Source organism: Dermacentor albipictus, chromosome 10 (genome assembly GCF_038994185.2).
Source record: "Dermacentor albipictus isolate Rhodes 1998 colony chromosome 10, USDA_Dalb.pri_finalv2, whole genome shotgun sequence".
In the NCBI taxonomy this organism is placed as follows: Eukaryota; Metazoa; Arthropoda; class Arachnida; order Ixodida; family Ixodidae; genus Dermacentor; species Dermacentor albipictus.
The window spans coordinates 25,837,225-25,852,882 of record NC_091830.1 but is presented as its reverse complement, the minus strand read 5'-3'; the positions used below and the strand labels follow the sequence as shown (position 1 = coordinate 25,852,882).

Here is a 15,658-nt window from a genome sequence, read left to right as displayed (position 1 = left end):
CACTTCAGCAACCCACTGTGCTGTGAACAAGACCCCCTGCCTACTTGTGATCCTGCCTACGTGAAGAAAAGAAAAACAAATAATAGAACTGAAGGTAAAACTAAGTCTATCTTTCCCAGAGGCACACCATCGTTTGTATTGTTAAGAACGGCCCAGCTGAGGTGCAAGTTTTGCCAGCCAGTTGCGACAGTGGCGGCAACTTTTCTTGAAACGCCACCATTACGCTTTAGCCTCGTCGCCGTTGTGTCTGAATGCTGTCGGCAGACCAGCTATTGTTACTGATCCACCACCACCGCCCTGGTCTGCCGCGAGGGGGGGAGTGCTCGCGGGAACGTATTTCGAGGCTCCTTACCACGCGCCGTCCAATACGCAAGACAATGGGCACCCGGCCGCGTTGCAGGGGTCAGCTCGGGTAATAAAAGGCACCTTTCCTGACGGAAGCCCCGAGTTCTACGAAGTCCATCTGACGTCGGCTCCGGACCCTGAACCTGGCGCAAGGAAGTGTGTGTGTGAGTGTGTGTGTGTAAACCGTCCCGCAGAGAGGCGACTTGTCTACGATGCCTGGACGGCCGTTTCCGTCACCTGGGTATCGGGGAAGGACCGTGTGTTTACAAATCGCTGTTGTGCGGCTGCTCAGCGCACTTTCTCAAGCAGTCATGTTAGACTGATGCACTTTCTCAAGTAGTCATGTTAGACTTATGTACTTTCTCTCGCAGTCATGCTAGACTGATGAACTGCATGTACATACTGCAAATAAACCCATATTCCTCGTTCTCGATGAGAAGCAGTCCTTCCCTTCAACAACGTCCTCAGCGTGGATAAGTTGGACGACGGCATGGGCCAGCTACCTTCTAATTCAAGCCGGACTCCAATCTTTACAACGGGTTACCAGCGATGGGATTGAGCCCCCAATCCTGACACTATTCACGCGATCAGTTCAGTCTTTCCTACACCGATGTGGCGCGCCCGGGAGAAGCCCCACATCGTTCGGCGGCCGCAAAAAGTCACACGAAGTGTGATGGCAGTCACGCCATCAGCCTACCCCCCCCTCCCCGGCTCGAGCAGCCAGTGCTGTTCAGCCCCCTTCCAAGGAGGGCCAGCAGACCCCCGGGCCTGACGCACCCAGGCCACTGCATGTGCAGGTAGGCCCAATACCTCCGTGTACATGCCCTCTGTGCGGGCACTATCCACCGCCTCATACGAGGTTATGGACACATCCAGCGAAGCTCCTGCGGCCCAGACGTCCAAAGAACGGCGCAACTCCCTCGAGTGCGCAGGGGAGAAGGAAATATTCCGTATCAGGAGGCCTGGAAATGTCTCTTGAGCTAACTTAATCTATATCTCTTAGACACACAGCACAAACCACATGTAACATAAGCACACAGATATTACAGTGGAATGGCAGGGTTTACTCCACAATCTACAGAACATTAAGCAACTCCTACGTAAGTACAATCCAAGGGTGCTGTATATCCAAGAAACGCATCTTAATGCTTCACACGCGAACTTTCCCCGGCAGTATCTCATTTACCGAAAAGACCGCAATGACGCTCTTGCCTTGTCGGGTTGTGTGGCCATAGCAGCAGATAAGGGTGTTGCTTGGCGGCAATAACAGCTTAAATAGCCACTAGAAGCAGTTGCGTTCCTTGCGGGGTGCTTTAATAAGCTGGTCACAATTACCTACCTATACATCACTCCGAACTATCATCTTTGAAAAATAGAATTTCACAGCTTTATATATGAACTGCCCGGTACTTATATTACCGTCGGAGATTTTAATGCACACAACACCATTTGGAGGGGTTGTTGTGATGCCAGAGGGCATTTAGTAGAAGACCCTCTTCCCTACAGATGCATGCTTGCTAAATGGTCAAGAGCCTACATTGTGCAGCGCCACCCACAAAACATTCCCATCTTTCCATATAGGCATCGCATCGAGTACACTCGTGGTGCATCTGAAGTGGAACGTGATTAAGAATCTGTACGGGAGTGATCATTTCCCCATTGTCATAAAGATTATGAGTGCTCTCCATGTCCCTCTGTAGAGATCAATTGTGGCGACTGGACTGGATACAGGGAGCTCACTCATTAGACCTGGGATGACATCCGTACACTTTCTATCGATGATACAGTGGCATATTTCTCGGCGTTTATAGTTGACGTGGCGTCATTATGTATCCCCGAAAGAAATGGATTGCCATGTAAGCGACGTGTTCCCTAATGGAACGGCGAGTGGAAGGAAGCGCGTAGATATCAAAATAATGCTTGGAGACATCTTCGACACTCTCCAACTACGGTAAAGCTGCTCATTGTCATGACAATAAAGTCCGAGGCTAGAAGAACGTGCCGCCGTGTCAAAAGGGAAACCTGGCAAAAATATATTTCCCCCATTAATTCTTATACTGACGAGCGAAAAGCCTGGAACAGAGTGAACAAAATGAAAGGTCGACAGACTCATCCTCTACCATTAGTAATCCCGCAGGGAAATACTCTTGAGGATCATGCTGAGTGTGTTGGGACACATTTTTAGTACATTTCTAGCTAATCGCATTACTCAGAAGCATTCCTGGGGTGCTACAACAAGTGTAGTGACTGCCTCTCAATCAGAAATAGAAAAAAATTAATCGTGCAGCCGTCCACTTAACATGGTGGAATTTCAGAGTGCACTAAATTGCTTTAATAAATCGGCCCCTAGAAACTATCGAATAGCTTACGAGATGATCAAACGCCTACACCCCGAAACACACAAGACGCTCCTTTTTTGTAGCGCCATATTCGCTGCCAGATTTATTCCGTCCGCCGGGAAGCAAGCAGTGATAATTCCTATTCTCAAAGAAGGCAAGGACCCGTCTTCGGCCAGCAGGTATTGCCCTATAGCTCTAACAAGTTGCCTGTGCAAGCTTTTTCAGAAAATCACGAACCGGCACCTCATCCATTTTGTTAAAAGCAAGAAAACACTAGATCCCTTGCAGTGCGGCATTAGGGAACGTAGATCCACAACTTATCATCTTGTCCACATCGATACAAATATCCGTGTTGTCTTTGTGCACAAAAAGTTTTTTTGATCGGTATTTTCGGACATGGAGCAAGCATATCACACTAACTGGCGTTCGGAAATAGTTTGTGATCTGGCTGTAAAGGGCGTCTGAGGCAATTTGTAAACGTTATCCACAATTATCTCTCCAAGCGCACATTTCGTGTTCGGATTGGTAACGTTCTGTCTCGTCCATTCACGCGGGAGACTGGTGCGCCGTAAGATGGAGTCCTGAGCTTACTCCATTAGTTTTACAATGAACTCGCTCCATACTATCATACCATGTACAAAGTTTTATTCTCTATATGTGGATGATATCCAACTAGGTTACAAATCACGCGATCTTAGTATCTGCGAGCAACAAGTGCAGGTTGGCTTGAACAAATTGTCTAATTTGGCGGACGAGAGCGGTTCTAAGCTAAACCCTCAAAAAAGTATGCGCATTCTCTTCTCGAACAAGACGAGTGCAATACCAGACCCGTTAGTGATGTTAATGGAGGACGACTATCTGTGAGCCATAAACACACATTTATAGGCTTCATTCTAGATTCTAAATTACCTTTTATCCCAAACTTGAAATGCCTGAAAATGATGTGCCTGAAGAGAATGAATCTACTGAACCTCTTGTCCCGCACATCTTGGGGAAGTGACAGAAGGTGTCTCTTGACCTTGTACAGAGAGAGAGAGGAAAGGGGAAAGGCAGGGAGGTTAACCAGAGAAAAAAATCCGGTTGGCTACCCTACGCTGGGGAGAGAGGGGAGGAGGAGGTAAAGTGGAAACAAAGTAGAGATAAGGAAAGGAGGAAGCATAGACACACAACCACAATCGGTCACTGTCACCGAACACTGTCATCGCACAGCACACTGACACTTGTAGCACTATCAACATCTGTTCATGCTACAGTCACCTGTCCAGTTCTGTCGCCCTCAAGAACCGCAACAGTGCCCTCGTCGCCCTCTGCTGCGATGGCTTATGATGGCGCTATCTGAAAATGAGTTCCTCTGTGAGAGGTCTTTGGCCAAAGCACGCTATCGCGGTTGCAAGTGATTGTCTCTGTAATGTATATCGAGGACATTCACAAAGAAGGTGTTGAAAAGACCTTGTACAAAAGTCTTATACGGTATGGCCTTGACTATGCATCCACTTTATAGAACTGTGCCACGCCTAGTAATTTGAATCTGCCGGATTCCCTACGCCACTTGGGTATCCGTCTTGCTTGAGGTGCGTTCGGGTCTAGTCCCGTAAAATGTCAATATACTGAATCCAAGAAATGGTCTCTACATCTCCAAAGGACCTATTTCAGTTTGTCCTGTGCCCTAAGGTGAAATCAAATGCTCATTATCCATGCCATTTAGCTATCTGCAACCTGTCCACGGCCAGTCTGTTCCGTAACAGCCCAGCCTCTAGGCCTCCCTTGTCCCTCCGGTTGGAAGCACTGTCCAAAGAACAGGCGTGTCTCTTTTAGAGAATGTCGTAGCGGCTCCTACGCGGCTTCCACCGCCTTGGGAGTGGCAGACAATGCAGTCTAACGTCTCTTTCGTAGAAATATCAAAACGAATACCTCAGGCACATGTACATTCACATTTTTTGAACTTGAGAAGTATTCCCGCTCGGTATTTTCTACAGTGCTTCTAAGTGGCCTTCTGGTGTTGCTTCCGTAGCTCTACGACCATCGTATTTAACATCCGGTAAATTGAATCAATACACAAGTTCTTTACAATGGAAGAATACGTGATTCTCTCTGCAGTTAAACGCATCAAGAAAACGAATCTCACTATGGCCACTGTGTTCACGGATACATTGAGTGTAGTTCGAGTCCCAATGAGTGTACGAAAACATAAAAACACTGTCTTTAATGAGCAATTTGTATCGATGTGCTAAGCTTATTGGGTGAGCACTCCATCGTACTATGCCTTGTACAAGGCATAGTACATGCCTTGTACTATGCCTGTACAAGGCATCGTACATCGTACTATGCCTTGTACCTGGCCACAGTGGCACAAAAAACAATGAAGCTGCCGACGAGAACGCTCAGTCGCTTTTAGCGTCACCGACGAGCATACTCATTCCAGCCACCGACATCAAACCATACTTAAGACAGAAGCAGAAGAAGCTTTGACAGATGTAGTGAGATATCTAGGTATCCTATAAACTGCACTTGATGATAGCTAAACTAGGGCAATGGATATCGGAGAAAACAGCACGATGCAAGTAAGTGATTGTTTGCAGATTAAAAGTAGGACACACTTACGGTACTCATTCTTGCCTTGTGACTGGAAGCAACCCTCCGACATATTGCATGTGTGACAATACTCTAACAGTTATTCATGTTCTTCTCCAATACCCTGCTGCAGAAACAGAGAGGAAAACATTTTTTCCTTTAGCATACTATGAACAGATCCCTCGGCGCCCGTCATTTTTTCTTAGTAAAGAACTGTTTTTTACTTGAAAACTGCTATAAACTTTTTGGACAAAACAAACATCTTGCCTGCCTATTAGTGCTGTCCTCTAAGGGCACTCATGGAGCACTGTTTCTAGTGTTACTAATGTGTTTATTGCATCATTTAGTTAAGTGAAATTTTATTTGTCTTGACCACACTAGTCATTGCCATTATTTATTTAGCTATAGATTTTACATCATTTACAATGACAAATTTATATGCAGTTTAGACCAATGTTACTCCTACAATTAGCACTCAATTTTTCCATTTCATCCATAATTCATTAAAGAAACATCTTGTGTCATGATGCTATTTGGTCATATCTGGCCCTGGCGCCATTAAACACCACACATCATCATAGTGACCTCCCCATTTCACGGTTTTACGCAGCTTTATTCACTCGTCGTCCTCATCTGCGGCTTTAATGTGGACATCGAATGTCTCGCAGCCCACAGATGAACCTCCATCAAAAACTTCGAATGCCATGTTGATTGTCGTTGGGGTCTCCTGAAATGAAGATTTTATAAAAAATTGTGAAACAATATCTGTGTGCGTTTGTGTTCACAAAAACTTGAGAAAGAAAAGCTTGTGAAACGATAATTTCCCGATATTTCCGTACACCAGAAGAACAACAGAAGCGAACAACAGAACAGAAGCGCGAGGCTTTAGTTTAACACCTACATAAACAATCTCAAGCATAAAACTGTTGTAGTCATCTCTGAACTGTGGGCTTCGATTTTTATTTATTTATTTATTTATTTTTGAAATAATGCAGTAATTTCAAGGCCCGAGCAGGAGCGGTAACGATAATACAAAATAAAGGAGTAATGTAAATCGAAGTACAACCCGAAAATATTGCCACAAGTATATGTTAGAAACGAAAAGCAAAATGTTAGTTGATATAAACAATCTACCCTGAAGAGCACCAGAAGTTACGGGAAGTTCACTAGAAGAGTAAGTAGCAATAACAACAAACTGCCTGGTGTTAGTAAGGTAAGCAGCAGTCCAATTAAACATGTACGTCGATAAATTGAGCGGCTTAAGTCGTTTATAAGCTTCGAGTGTGTAAGAAGATGAAATATTTTTTTTTCGAAATCGAAAAAGTATGAGGTCATTTTGCACATAACTGTCCAATATGCTAGCGAAGTAATGAATAAGAGCTGTTAATTGCGTTCAAGTAGAAAAGCCCTTTCGGAAACCGCTGCAGGGTTGACAATATGTCTGTTTCCCCCCAAAATTGTTAACTTCATTAGCTATTATATGATCTAGAATTGTAAGGGATGTGGAGGTAAGTGATATGGGACGAAAGGTTTCTACTAGTGTGGAATCGCCCTTCTTCAGTACTAAGATAACACCGGCAGTAAGCCACACTCTAAAAAAAAAATTACACCCTTTGGGTTGTATCTTGCCACACAACAACAAACGTCATCTCTCTTGTTCGCATTTCCTTTCTTTAACTCTGCGAGCCCGGTACTTCCCAGTAACGAACGGCATGCGCGTTATCAGCATGACATAGCATGCCCAATCGGCGTTTTCAAGAAATGAAACGCAAGCAAGGCAGATGACGATTATTGTGCGGCAGATATGTACCCCAAAGGGTCTACCTTTTGTCTAAGAGTGCATTCTCTAGGAAGCAGAAGTGAAGACAAAGGTGCGCGAAATATTATAACTAAGTGAGATAACGCTATGAAGACAAGCACTGAGTATGTTTTCTGGCGCATGAGTCGGTTTAGTTTACAGCGAAGCTGTGTGTGGCTCAGATCTAGGGTTTCGTGGCATCTGTGTGCAGAAACTCTTCTGATGTGGGCCGATCCTCGTGATAGTGCAGAAAGGGTCCAAGCTCAACGGCACACGCCCCTGTGGGATCGGTGACCTGTAACTCGTCCTTGAACTACCTTTCTCGCACCTAGGACCCAAAGCGGTCTCGGGCACAAGGGTAAGAAAATATGTTCTTGAAAAAAGATTATACAACTTTCCAAAAAAAATTGGAGGACGCTTAAGCTTCGCCTTCAAGAGTGGAACGCGACAGCGTTCCCGTCGACCCGCCAAGGGGTGTAAGACAGTGGGCTACGGCGCAGCGACTACGCGTGCCGCATCGGACGCGGTGAGCGTCGAGCAGCGCCGCGTTCGGCGCGGCAACGAAATGTGCGCCTGAGCAAGCGACGCACGCCTGAGCCTTAGAAACAGCTCGTTTCTAAGGCAACACCGCGTTCACTAGAGACGCTTTTGTACCGCTTTGAAGCATCGAACTCGTGGCTGAGTGGTAGAGTCTCCGTCTCACACTCCGGAGACCCTGGTTCGATTCCCACCCAGCCCATGTTGCAAGTTGTTTTTATTCATGAAGTGCCTGCTGGGATTTATCGCTCACGGCCAACGCCGCCGACGCCGACGACACCGGCTTTTCTGCGACACGAGCTCCTTAACGCTGTCGCGTTAAAACGACTGTTAAAAAATTATCGGTGCCAACCGCGTCGTCGTCGTCCACAGCTGGCTCCGTTGCCGCTCATCATTCCAGTGTAGAATTTCACTTCCCTTCTCTCGTTGTAATGCGTGTCACATTTACGGGGTTATGAGCCAGTCATCGTCTTACGTGACGGACGCATTTAATAACAGAGGTGGTACGCGAATGTGTGTGCGTGTGTGTACCTATATCTTCACGGTGACCACAGATCAGGACAGGAAATATGTTCGTACTTTTGTTCAGAATTCTGTGTCACCCCTGTGCCGTGCGTTAAACAGCTTCACCGGTGGACCGCTCTCGCCATTGCTCTCGCGACAAACTGGTGGAGGTGCTGGGTAGACCTAGACGACACCCGAGGTGAACTGAACCTGAAGCTGCTGACGCCACTAGCTTCCGTACCCAAAGTCGCCCCAAAGAAGCCATCTCCTGCAAGGGCTACCACCTGAGTTTGATCTGCTGGAAAGTCCATCGAGAACGAAAAAACCAGTCAAAAACACAAAGGACAAGAGGAGAAGTTCACACCACAACGACTGGTCGTTGTGGTGTGAACTTCTCCTTTTGTCCTTTGTGTTTTTGACTGGCTTTTTCGTTCAAGTATGTACCAACTGGCCCAGATTTCAACCCTTCTCCATCGAGAAGCTTTTCCACCGCTACGGCAGGCCAGAAACATGGGACCCAAACTGCTCCTGTCCCGTGGCTTGCTTACGTGCCACGCACGCTTCGATCTTTCCAAGGCGACGCATTCGAGGACGTTGAAGATTAGTTAGATGACATCTAACGAGTCGCCCGCTTCAACGATTAAGACGACACCAAGTAGATCTGGTACGTCTACATTGCACTCTATGCTTCAACGCGCATATGGTATCACAACCACGAATCTCCTCTGACGAGTTGGCAGGACTTTCGGCTAGAGCTTCGGGACACCTACAGCAGCACTCATAGGAATGAACAAGCCGAGCCAGTGCTCGCGTCACGAAACCAAAGGCCACACAAGGGCGTTGCTAGGTTCATCGAAAACATATCTCGGCTGTTATGGGCAAACGGATCCCTCCATGCCCGAGAAGAGGGTGCGGCTCTTGATGCGTGGACTGAAAAAGCAACTGCTTGCCGGCCTTGAGCGTAATCCTCCTGCCACTGTAGAGGAGCTTCTTCGTGACTCACCATCCATGGCGAGGGTGCTTCGGCACCGGTCGTCGCAATATGATCGTCTCACGGCCACCGCCTGCTTCCTCGTGGATGGAAACGAAAATGAGTTTCACAGACCTCGTACGGCGTGTGGGGAGGGAATAACTCGAGAAGTTGCAAGCTACGCAACCCCTGCCGAATGTGGCGGCAATTAAAGATGTGCTTCGAGGCGAGATCCGGCTAGAGGTGTAAAATCTCTTGAAATTTCGAGGGGCGTAAAAGCAAGTTTATTTCATGTTTTTCTTTCAGAAAAATAAAAAAAGCTGAAAAGCTTTTTTTAAATAATCAAAAACCTATCAGCTATCAAAAACTATCAGAACAACAGCTATCGAAAACCCGACACATTTATTTCCCTGACACAGACGAGAATATCATTGTTACGATATTGCATCACAAAAGTCTCAGAGGAGCTTCCAAGTTCAATATCAAGGCGCGATTTCTGGTCAAGGCATTGATTTCATATCAACTCTTCAAGACCGACATTTCTATCAATCTGTGTCCGATTCATCTCTGCTAGACATGTCAATGATTCGCCGTGCAGAGGACGATGCCTTCCGGACATTGAGGTTAGAGTGCGCGTACACTAGTTTTTGCAACGTGTTGTGTAGCTTGGTGTGCACATTTCCAAACTCGGAACAGTTTCTCTCACACGGCCCAGAAGAAGGGGGAATCTGCAGTACGCGACATGCGAGGGGGCTCAAGGGCTGGTTGAAGCAAAGTCCTTGCCCCCCGTGGATAGATCCAGGTGCTGCGCACGCTCCAAAACTCCTTCTTTTGACCAAACTTTTGAAAGGAATCGCAGCAGAAGCACTGCGGGGAAGCAGTTTTCAAGTTTTTTTATAATTTTTTTCCTGGTTGAAAAAAGAAATGAAAACGAAGCTTTGTGGCAGAAATGGTCAAAGTTTTTTAGAGCGCAGCTCTTTGGCGTCCGTTCCTGGGTTTCGCGTCGTCGTCGGCGTTGTCGTCGGCCTCGTAACCAGCTCCGCCCCCCTTTCATCCCCCCAGCGCTAGCAGCGACCGACTGATACCGCTGGATGCCGCTGACGCCGCTAGAGAGTCAAGATAACGTGACTGCATAGAACTCCGTCGCCGCCATGCAGAAAGAGGAGGAAAGGGTCCCCCCCCTGTTCTTGTGTGGCGGATGGGGTGCTCTTCAGTTGCCGACGCGCCGGTTATTTCACGTAGGCCCCGGCACGTCGACGAATACGTGACCACCTTCCCACGGCTAGACCTGGTTCTTAGCGCTGCGGAAGCGAGGGTATCATATTGTTTGTGTCGGCATCGGCGGCGTTGTCCCTGAAACCAACTCCGCAGCTGGGGTTGACTCACTATCGGCGTCAGCAGCATCAGTCAGTCGCTGCTATCTCTTCCCTCCTCCCTTTATCGTGTTGTCCGCTTGCTGCGCGCGCTTTTGCCCCCATCGTTTGCCGCTGGGTGTACACGCCGCCCCCCTCCCCCCTCTTCCTGCGAGTCTCCGGTTGTCAAAGGGCCGGCTCGAACTTAATTCCTTTCTTCGCTCCTCCTCCAATGCAACCCCTGTGCGGTGGCAATCAGAGAGCCAGATCGGTGGCGGCGGATCTGTATATGTGCACCGCCCGAGCCGAAATTGCCGCTGCCGTTCGCCCTGTGCGGTGGCAATCAGAGAGCCAGATCGGTGGCGGCGGATCTGTATATGTGCACCGCCCGAGCCGAAATTGCCGCTGCCGTTCGCCACTGCGAAATTATCTGCCAGTTCTTTCTGAGCCATCAGCGAGACGACCGATGGAAGTCCTCCGTCTGCTGCTGCTGCTGCTGCTGCTAAACGAGCTGCCAGAGCAGAGGCCCAGCGCCGTCGCCGTCAGAATCCAGAGGTGCGTGCCGCCGAAGCAGAAGCTTACCGTCGCCGCCGTCGAGATGATCCAGGAGTACGCGTCGCCGAAGCAGAGGCTAAGCGCCGCCGCCGAGAAGACCCTGCCGTTCGCGCCGCCGAAGCGGAGGCTCATCGCCGCCGTCGAGAGCAACCAGCAGTAAGCGAGGCTGAAGCAGAAGCTCATCGCCGCCGCCGAGAAGACCCTGCAGTTCGCGCCGCCGAAGCGGAGGCTCATCGCCGCCGTCGAGAGCAACCAGCAGTAAGCGAGGCTGAAGCAGAAGCTCATCGCCGTCGCAGAGAAGACTCTACCGTTCGCGCGGCCGAGGCCGAGGCCTAACGCAAACAAAGGCTCGCAAACAGTCAGGGTGCAACAAATGCTTTCCGGCGACAGTTTACAGACAATCCGTTTGGAAATGTGTGTTCAGTGTGTGATCGGCTCTGGTTCCAAAATGACGTGAAACCGCTTCCGGATACGTGCCGTGAGAATCCCCGGTGTGCGTTTCCCAACTCGGACTTGTGTCGATTCAGACTGTGTTCTTCATGCATGCAATTTGCTGCGCTCAAATTTCGCATTAGGAAGTAACGTAATCGTCGGTAATTTTTTTTTCATCCGCTTAGATCTTCTTACCCGGCAGGTAATGCAACATTTCGCACCCCCTCCCCTTTATAAAAAACGCGGAAGCGGTGCGTACACTAATTACACCTACAGCCAGTTTCTCGTCCCCTACGGGACAGGCAGCACCGCGGTTTCCAGGCGCCGCAACTAGGCGTGCGGCCGGCTACATACAGTGACCCATGACTGAACATGACGAAGGCAAAGGTGGGGTTCATGGCCAACAATCGCCCACTGTGTTGCCACTGGGGGGGAAGCCGGTCACCTTACCCTGACTGTACGCTCCCGCAAATGGGTAACCGCGGCTTATTCGCGAACGTATCATTGCCGGAGCTATGGTGAGCGCCCCCAGGAAATCGAAGTGTATTTGGCAAGATATTGTCACTTATCAACCCGGTGACAAAGTATGGGTGTGGACACCGATCCGCCAGTGTGGTCGGTCGGAGAAGCTTTTGCGCCGCTACTTTGGACCTTACAGGATCGTTCAACGACTCGGCGACGTCACATACGAAGCGATTCCTGAAGGAGAAGGCACCACGCACCGTCCCCGACGCCCACCACTGTCCGATGTCGTTCACGTCTCTCGACTGAAGTTATACAACAGCCGCTGAACACAAAGCTCCGCACCTCTCTCACCATCTGCGTCTCTCTTAACAGTATCCCCGTGGCAATCTCCAGTGCATCAATGTTCCGCATCGAGACGATGCTCCTAGGGAGGGGGGTAATGCCACGACCTCGACACAGCTGACAGCCACACGGTGCAATTCGGTGCCACATGCTAGGCATGTTGGGTGGCTCGCAGAAGAGAACGACGAAGGTGCCAGGACAGCGATAAATAAAGAGATCTCCAGCGTCGACCGAAGTCCTTTGTGGCTTTGTCTGTGACAATATCATCATCTTGCGGTTCCACAGCGACGGCAGTCTCGAACACCCTCTCCTAGGTGCTTTGTGCCCCCTAGCCTCAACGCCATGCCCCTTTGATTTCATCGACCACAGTGGCTCCAGCCGACCTCGGGGAAGCTAGCAAGGGTGACCTGCGGGAGTGAGGCCGCTATACGCTAAACTGTCAGATTACCTGCCGCCACACAACGTGTCAACGAAGAGCGACCGATTAAGCGACCCTCCCCCTGCCCACATCTAACCTGACCCCAAAGTTTCCGCTCACGTTACCGTGTCTGTTCATGGCCGTCAAGAAACTCCTCCCATCGGCACCGGTGATCATTGTGTGTGATGTGATTAGAAAGGGGGAGATCTGACGATTAAAAACGAGACTCCTAAAGTACCTGTCGAATCGTTTCTCAGTATCTTGTTTCTCGGTGATGAGATTTCCCTCATGCAGAATCTGTTCGACAGATATGCGCTGTCTGCTAAGAAAGCCCCAAAACTTGTTAGGACAAGTCCGAATGAAGTTCGGCAACGTATACTGAAAGTACCGTAGTTTGGCATCGCTTACTGCTAGGTTTAATGTTATTTGAAGGCTAGCAGCTTTGATACAAAAAATACATTCTCGTCTTAAGCGCTTGACTTTCCTTTTGATGTGCAAAATTTCGCGCGTCATCCAGGGAGTAACTTCAGGCGTTTCTTTAGATGGAAGTTTACTCTTCATGCGTATTCTTGAATATTCAGTGACACCAAAATGACATCAGCGTGAATAATAAGTTCGCTCTAAAGATAACGAGGGCACTAATGTAAATAGCACGCAAGAAATACCGTTCTCAAACTTACTCCGACCAGGTCTTCAAATGAATTCGTCAGCAGCGATTCAGCGCTTATGTGCGTCGTTATCTTTGGAACGGGGCATGTATTGTTCCACGTCTCTCCCAAATACTGTTCCAGCGTCGAAGTCCCACCACACAATTTATTATCGCTGAAAAAAAAACTCTGTTATAAACAGCTCACAATGAAACGGACAAACTTGTGAAACTAAGGAAGGTCCAATGCTAAAAAAGAAAGAATTCCTCGTTGTTTTCTCAGTGTAAGTTTTATCCTCCGTGGCCGGTGAGAGGCTATGGTGTTCCGCTGCTGAGAACAAAGGTCGCAGGATGGATCCCCCTGTAGGGTCACCTGGTTTTAGGGGGCGACAAGTGCAAGAATGCTTACGTGCCATGCTCTAAAATATGTTAAAGAACTCCAGACGGATAAAATACCCCACAGACGCCTCGGGACCAGGAGTTGCATTGGCTCGTTAATTAATAAGAATTAGTGCAATGCACCACGGTGGTCGGTTATACGGATTAGTTACTGCGCCTGCTTGAAAATTTTGGGGAACTTCAACGGTATACAAAAACGATTTTAAAGTTGGTGACTCTCGTTGACTTATTACTCATAGGTATATTTTTTATGTGTGGTTCGCACTTTTAGGTGGTCCCGGCTTTTTACCATCGCATGGAACGCAAAAAAAGCAGTCAAAATATAGCCAAAGAGCATGACCACAAGCAAAAGTCTGCGCATGACTTCTGGAAACGAGGGAAGGTAGCATACGAGCAAAATGGCAATAATTTAAAGGGATCCGTCAAGTGGCAGTATATTGGCACCGGCACTAGATATTAAGTAGCCTGCGGGACAAAAGGTGTTTTCATGAATTACACACACACTCATCTAGTCACTAGGAGGAAACGTGAATTATAAAACGTCCTTAAATTTCCACGTAAGAAAGATATCGCGCTGCAGTCAGAGGCAAGCCTACTTACAGATGGCCAGTTGGCAGTCGTGGCTTACCATGCTCCGCTGAAATTTTCGCACCCAACTTTGTCGCCCGTGGCCCTCGTTAAGGTGATTTGCAACGTGGGGTTTGAATCCAAAGGCTCCCTGATGGTGAGCGTGAAGTTAAGGCGCCTGTTTTTCCCGATTTGTGCGTCCTCAAGTGAGACGTCGCTCATGGTTACTACACCAGCGTCTGCGCCAGAGGAGTAATACAGAAGTTACGCTAAGAATGTGTACATTCAATATGTGTCGGTACTCTGAAGCCACCGAAGCTTTCGACAGTCTAGGAGTCAAGGCTGCGAATCTTTAATATCCTACGGCATGATTTGCGATCGCGAGGTTGCATGGAATTACACGTCTCGTGAAATTGCATGTCACATGAAACACGAAGCTACAATTGATGGACCAGTAGTATAACTGCACTGTACCACTCACGTTAGGCATGTGGCAAATAGTTACAGAGGTGACGCGTGGGTCATAGTACAATACATACGAAAAAGGTCTGGCTTGACGCTTATCAAGTTCAAGGTGAGAAGGCCACTTAAAAGCAGTGCTCTTGTGGCAGCGATTCGAGCCTACTCCGAGTATTCAATCAAGCGTCAACTCAATGATTGCAGGTCCGTACTCATGAAGCCGGTAGTACACTTGGATGGTGCGTTAGTAGAGGCACCTACCAATCTTCTTGCGAACATACTAGAACAGGTGACCGTTAATCGCTAGCAACCGCTTAATAAAATGAAGCATTTGTGCCCACATAAACCTGAAATGACACTGCCACGAACAATAGGGTTTCAAGCAGATCGTACTTCGGAAAGTCAGCTTGGCGAATGTCGGTAAGAGCGTCCGACACTTTGATATGTTTCAACAATAGCTTCTTAACGCCAGTGCATGTACTTATTACGATGGTCCACACTTGCCTGAACAAGAAGTAACGTCGGGATACTGCACGAAGCCTTCGACAAGCGCGAGGCTGCCAAGAGCAAGGAGCGTCAGTGTACGAAGCATGTCCGAGATCACTTTGGCGTTGGTCTGTCGAATAGTGGTAACAATCGCGTACCCGCTTCTCTATATATACATCTCATTCACATCGACAAGTCCCATGAGCTGTGTACTTCGAAAAAAATGTAAAGAACTGCAATAAAATTCTCGAACTATAAATTCTCCGCCCGAACAGGTAGCTTCGTATTTTTTTTTGCGAACCGTTGCCCTACTGACACAAATCCCAACCATCGAGAACATCGCGCGATATGGAAGGACGCCCTACAAAGGTCACTAACATAACGTCGCTGCGCTCACGCCTTACTTAAATGTAGAAATAGCATGGCGCTTATAGCAAAAACATATTGAAATGGGTCATAGTTCTTGCCTTGTG

General features: G+C 48.2%; 1 long non-coding RNA gene across 1 annotated transcript; it reads right to left on the bottom strand.

Moving 5' to 3' along the window:
- Positions 1–5,880: 5,880 nt before the first annotated feature.
- On the bottom strand, positions 5,881–14,425 carry LOC139050746 (uncharacterized). The gene is made up of 3 exons (XR_011509064.1): positions 14,302–14,425; positions 13,309–13,450; positions 5,881–5,982 (listed from the first exon to the last, which is right to left on the bottom strand). It is a non-coding gene; the product is annotated as an uncharacterized lncRNA (long non-coding RNA).
- Between the last annotated feature and the right edge of the window lie 1,233 nt (positions 14,426–15,658).